Source organism: Rhagoletis pomonella, unplaced genomic scaffold (genome assembly GCF_013731165.1).
Source record: "Rhagoletis pomonella isolate Grant_MI unplaced genomic scaffold, Rhpom_1.0 Rhpom_scaffold_00033, whole genome shotgun sequence".
Lineage (NCBI taxonomy): Eukaryota > Metazoa > Arthropoda > Insecta > Diptera > Tephritidae > Rhagoletis > Rhagoletis pomonella.
Genome location: NW_023458587.1, coordinates 311361 through 318156, shown reverse-complemented (window position 1 = coordinate 318156; position 6796 = coordinate 311361).

Below are 6796 nucleotides of genomic sequence, written 5' to 3'. Positions count from 1 at the left end.
GCAGAGAAAAAAGATGCCGCCTACACGGCCACGCTGCGATCGGGCGCAACGCGCGCTATGTGGGACCGCTATAGGGATCTGAAGAGGGAAGCGAGACGTATTTGCCGCAACAAGAAGAGAGAGGCAGAAATACGTGAGTGCGAAGAGCTTGAAATGCTGGCCGACAGGAGGAATGCCCGAAAATTTTACCAGAGAGTTAGGCGACTTACGGAAGGTTTAAAGACCGGGGCGCACTCCTGTAAGAACAATAATGGCGACCTAGTAACTGATGTCCAGAGCGTACTTAAATTATGGAGGGAACACTTTTCCGCCCTACTAAATGGCAGCAGCACCGAAAGTTGTGGAGAAGAAGAACCCGAGCCCGCAGTCGATGATGACGGAGTCGACGTTCCACCGCCTGACTATGACGAGGTACGTATAGCAATAACGCGGCTGAAAAACAACAAAGCCGCTGGAGCTGACAGCCTGCCAGCTGAGCTATTCAAGTACGGCGGCGAGGAGTTGATAAGGTGCATGCATCAACTCTTGTGCAGAATATGGTCAGATGAACGCATGCCCGACGACTGGAATTTAAGTGTGCTCTGCCCAATCCACAAGAAAGGTGACCCCGCCATTCGCGCCAACTACCACGGGATCAGCCTTCAAGCATAGGTTACAAGGTCTTATCGAGCGTATTGTGTGAAAGACTGAAGCCCACCGTCAATGAACTGATTGGGCCTTATCAGTGTGGCTTTAGACCTGGCAAATCCACCATAGACCAGGTATTCACAATACGCCAAATCTTGGAAAAGACCCGCGAGAAAAGGATCGACACTCACCACCTATTTGTCGACTTTAAAGCCGCTTTTGACAGCACTAAAAGGAGTTGCCTATACGCCGCTATGTCTGAATTTGGCATCCCCTCAATACTCGTACGGCTGTGTAAAATGACGTTGAGCAATACCACCAGCTCCGTCAGAATTGGAAAAGACTTCTCCGAGCCGTTCGCCACAAAACGGGGTTTCAGACAGGGCGACTCCCTTTCATGTGACTTCTTTAATCTGATGTTGGAGAAGATAATAAGAGCTGCAGAACTGAACCGCTCAGGAACAATTTACTACAAGAGCGTGCAATTGCTGGCTTATGCCGATGACATCGACATCATCGGTAACAAAAACCGCGAAGTCTGTTCTGCCTTTTCCAAGTTGGATAGGGAAGCAAAGCGAATGGGTCTGGTGGTAAACGAGGACAAGACGAAGTATCTCCTGTCATCAAACAAACAGTCAGCACATTCGCGCCTTGGCACCCACGTCACTGTTGACAGTTACAATTTCGAGAAAGTAGAGAATTTCGTTTACTTGGGAACCAGCATTAACACCGATAATAATGTCAGCGTTGAAATCCAACGTAGAATCACTCTTGCCAACAAGTGCTACTTTGGACTGAGTAGGCAATTCAGGAGTAAAGTCCTCTCTCGACGTACGAAAACCACGCTCTATAAGTCACTCATCATGCCCGTGCTGGTATATGGCGCAGAAGCATGGACAATGACAACATCCGATGAGGCGGCTCTTGGGGTGTTTGAGAGAAAGATTTTGCGGAAGATTTACGGTCCTTTACGCGTTGGAGACGGCGAGTACCGCAGACGATGGAACGATGAGCTGTATGAGCTTTACAACGATATGGACATAGTGCAGCGAATTAAAATACAGCGGCTCCGCTGGCTTGGTCATGTCGTTCGAATGGACACCGACGCTCCAGCTCTGAAAGTATTCAACTCGGAACCCGCTGGTGGTAGCAGAGGAAGAGGGAGGCCCCCACTGCGATGGAAAGATCAGGTGGAGAAGGACTTGGCTTCACTTGGCGTTTCCAATTGGCGTCAGTTGGCACAGAGGAGAAACGACTGGCGTGCTTTGCTGAACTCGGCCAAAATCGCTTAGGCGGTTACAGCGCCAAAAAAGAAGAAGAAGAAGAACATAAAAGAAACAATGGCAGAATGTCTGTTTATGTATGAATTCATTTGTCACGGCTACCAAACTGTGTGCCCAAATTATCAGTGAGATAAACAAACAGAACGGATAATAAATTGATCCAGATCTCTATCGGAATCATGTCGTTGTTGTTGAATTTGCGTGGAAAATTTTTATGCGGATCAAGATTATTGCCCAAGAAAACTAGAGGTGCGACAGAGTTGCATTGGCTTCAGTTTATCAAGTTTATTCAGTGAAGTCGCTGGAGAAATTAATCAGAAATGAGTAAACGAGTTTCCACACAAATTTTGACAGTTCATTTATAAGGTTTACATAATTATAAGTTTATACGGTTTACGATGCATATATAAGGTTTGACGTATACCCTTCTTGGAAGCTGTTGCCCAGCTCGTCGTTTTCAATGTGTTCAGAACTTTACTTATAAAGCTCATAACAATATTTCTCTCGCCATTTATCCGATGTTAAAATTTTTCACCACATTATTTTACTGCACAGCACCCTGAATGCGGCAAAACACTTGCTCGCAACCCTTAGGCCGTTTATGGGGACCAAATTAACAGCCACAACAACAAAAACCCATCTACTGGTATACTGTGCAAGCAATGTAGAGGATTTAACACAGTCAAATATAAAAAAAAAAACATTAGGGGTATTCTCGATCCGATGCATACTGTCTAGCATGGTGCATAGATAGCATAAATAGCATGATTGGATACTTTTGTTGTTGTTTCATGTGTTCAAATATTATGCAATCTTTGCACCCTCATGCTACTATGAACCTGGTGTTATTTTGATTGCATGATTTGGTAGCATACTTTTTGCAACCATGTGTCAGCTGTTTTTTCATTTGTAAACAAGCAGAAAGTTGGATAAAAAGTAGTTTTAATTCATTTTACTATTTTGCAACAATTTATCGTTTTAATTTTTAGAAAATGAGCGATATTACGCGAAAAAGATCGGTTGTAAGGTTACAGCCAAAAAAAAAGTGGCAGGCTCGAGAGGTGGAGCTCATCCTGGACTTTCTTGAAGAGGAGCCCAAGTTTGAGGTAAGCAATGTTTTTAATCTGAAGATTCGTAGAACCTCGTTTAAAACTTATATTGATGTTCTTATATTTATTTCAGTTTCCAACTGCACAAATATTTTATACAAAATTTATTGAAAAAACCCTCATAGAGGCTACCCCTGAGCTGGTGCGCTGGAAGGTGCGCCTCACGTAAAAGCCAACGATTCGTTGAATTCAACTGGAGCTGGCGTACTTGAAGGAGAAGAATCCATAGAAGGTAAAAATAGATACTTATTGATTCATATATGTATTTGCTGTTAATTAGGTAAACCCATTTTCAATGATCTGCAGGCAAAATACTCAAAATATGTCCACACTATAGGCGTCTCCAAAATATATTTGAACCACGAGGCATAGCACTACGGGCGCCACTGCTAGTGACAGAATCACCATCGACAGAGCTACCATGTATAGAATTGCTATTAACAGAACCACCATGGATAGAATTACCATCAACTGAATCACCACCAGCCATAGCGACATTGGCATCCGTTTCTCCAACACTGTCATCAACTATTACACAGTTAGTTGAAACCGAAGTTCCTTCACCACGTTCGCCATCGTTGCCAATCCCAAAGCAATCAGGGAAAACTAAAGCACGACCAAGATCTGCTATGGGACAATTAGCTACAATTCAAAAGGAAAGAATAGAGTTTGAAAGTGAAAAATTAAAAGTTGAGAAGGAGGCAGTTGACATAGAAAAGAAAAGATTAGACATAGATGAAAAGAGATCAGAAAATGATAAATATTTCCGCGAAAAAGAATTAGATTTCAAATATAAAGAGCTGGAAATGAAGGAACGTATTGCGAAATATGAAATAGATAAAAAATATCGAACCTAAGAGTGCTAAATGCAGATATCTATGTTGTAACCAGAAGTAGTATTGGATAAATTTGTTTTTATTTCTTTGTTTAAGAAAGTGTATATACAAATATGTACATTTGTAAATGTATATATTTACCTACCCTGCAGTAAAATTTAGAGACAGTCTCTTAAAGCGCTAGTTCCGCCCTACACATTTCAGAACCATCTCTGAACTAGTGCAAAACGGATGCAGGGAGGGACAGTTGAAACTCTCGGTGTGTTAGTTGCGCTCTGTTGAGAAGTAAATGCACAAATTCTCACTTCTCGTACAATACGAAAATAGCTCAGTGGGAAGACGTCCGACTCTAATATCGTTGGTCACCAGTTCAAATCGCGGTGGAGGTCGAGGTGGATTTTCAAATTTAAGAAATATAAATTGTTGAGTGCCGCTTAAAAATTGAAGACAAAAGTGATCAAATAATATAAACAAACTAAAAAAAAATAAATAAAAATTTAATAGAATGCAATCTGTAAAAGAAAAGAAAAAACGAAAAAATATCAAAAAATCGAATAATCAGAATTTTTTTAATAAAAAACTTATTGTCGCAGATCTGTCTGAATTGGAGCCAATTTAGAATAGAAAAATAATCTAATAATCGAGTTTTAAAATTTCTTCTCTTAGAAAAACTTGCTGACCCAGAACTGTTCAAATGGAACTAGTTAAGAACTAGTTCGAAAGTTCTGCAGAGGGGGGCAATTTCCACTTCGTAGGACATCGCCATGTAAAAAGAAACATTTGGAAGCATTGCGTTGGGATAGATTTAGAGCCAGTACCGCCTCTTAAAGATCTAGTTCTGCGCTAGTCCTGAACTAGCGCGATTTACTGCAGGGTACATACAAGCATACGCTCATGCGCAAGTGCACATATATGTATGTATACATATAAGTATGTACATGCATATGTATCAATATAGAGTTAATGTCCCAATGAATAAAGCAAGGGAGTATTTTACATATGAGCCGTTCAGTGCACACATCGGTTAACTCCATCAACAAAAAGTTGGGAGATGCGATAAAATAATGTATGTACATTATTTTTATACCCGAGCGCACTTGTGCACAAGGGTATATTAATTTTGTTCACATAACGGTTGTTTGTAACAGCCAAAACGAATCGAGATAGATATAGACAAATGTGTACATAAATGATCATGATGAAAAAAGAAATGGATTAAGCCATATCTGTCTGTCCGTCCGTCTGTCCGTCTGTACGTCCGTCCGTGTACACGATAACTCGAGCAAAAATTGAGATATCTCAACGAAATTTGGTATGTAGGTTTCCCTTAATCCAAGGTAGGTTGGTATTGAAAATGGGCGAATTCGGACTGTAACCACGCCCACTTCCCATATAACGGTAATTTCCAGAAATACGAAAACTGCGATATTTTAGTAACTACTGAAGATAATTCACTCAAAATTGACATTTACAATAATTTTTAGACGAAAAATAAGAATATTATAAATTTTTGCAAAATGGGCGTAGCCACGCCCACTTATGGTTACATGTGTATATCTTGGTAGCCGCCGCACCAATTTCTTCCAAACTTGGCACAGTTGTTGGCCTTGGTACAGCATACAATAGTGCCGAAAATTTTTAAAATCGAACGATAACCACGCCCACATCCCATATAACGGTAATATAAACTGCTCTGATTTATCCAATTTATTCATTCCATACATTCCACCACGCGATTTAAGGAATACCAGACTATTTGTTGAAGTAACTCATAGAACGAATTATGCGTTGAATGAACCCATTTCCAAGTCTATACGCTTAGCAAATCGATATAGTAGTCTTCTTAACTTTAATAATAGCATATATAAATTTAAGCTTGAACTTTTCACTATTTTTAACTAGTCTGTAAGAAAGTTTGTACTTTTTAGACTGAAATAAATAAATAAATACAAAATCTTCGATAAATCAGTAAATATTAAAGCTAATTTATTCAAAATTTACGCTTGCAACAATTCTTTACCATGAATACGTTTATGGTAAAATTTTGGAAAATGGGCGTGGCACCGCCCACTTATGATCACATATATGTATATCGGTAACCGTTCTACCAATTTGTACCAAACTCGGTGTGGTTATTGTGCTTGCCACAGCAAAACGTTGAAAATTATTGAAATCGGACTAAAATTACGGCCGCTTTTCATATAACGGTATATTTCAGAAAAGCTTGAAACTTCAATATTTCGAAATTGAAGGACGCTAATTTAGTCAAAATTGATACACCCCGGCTTACCATCTAGCGGTAGGTTTCGGAAAGGTGAAAAAACATATATTTAATACTTGCGCCGGGTATTTAATGTTCGGCTCCGCCCGAACTTAGACTTTCTTACTTGTTTTAAATTCCATTTACATTATGAAATCAAATAACTATATCAAGTACTTTGACACTTAAATCTAAGATTTTCCAAAAACTGGAGTTAATCGATGTGTGCACTGAACGGTTCATATGTTTGTACATATACAACGTATACAGTAATTATTGCATGTAAAAAAGCTATAGGAATTCCTTTGCATTTATTCCTGTTGGATATAGCACTTTTTATTTCGCATAAACGTATGTATGTAGGTACATATGTAAGTATGTACAAGGTGTTTACTTGTGAATTTGTGTATGTACATATATATGTACATATAAATATATTTATTATATATTTCAAGTTTCTTTTTGAAGTGAAACTTCTTTAGCGGCGGTTGGTTGGGTGGGAGTAAATTGGCAAATTCAGCGGAAATTGCACACCATAGTCTCACCACGTCGTGTTTTCCCGATGCCTGGAAGATTGCTACTGTGCTTCCTGTAGCCAAAAATAAATCCGCATCCAGCCCTAGTGATTTCCGACCAGACATCTGCAGCGGGTGCATGATTTTCGTGTATACTCGATCATCT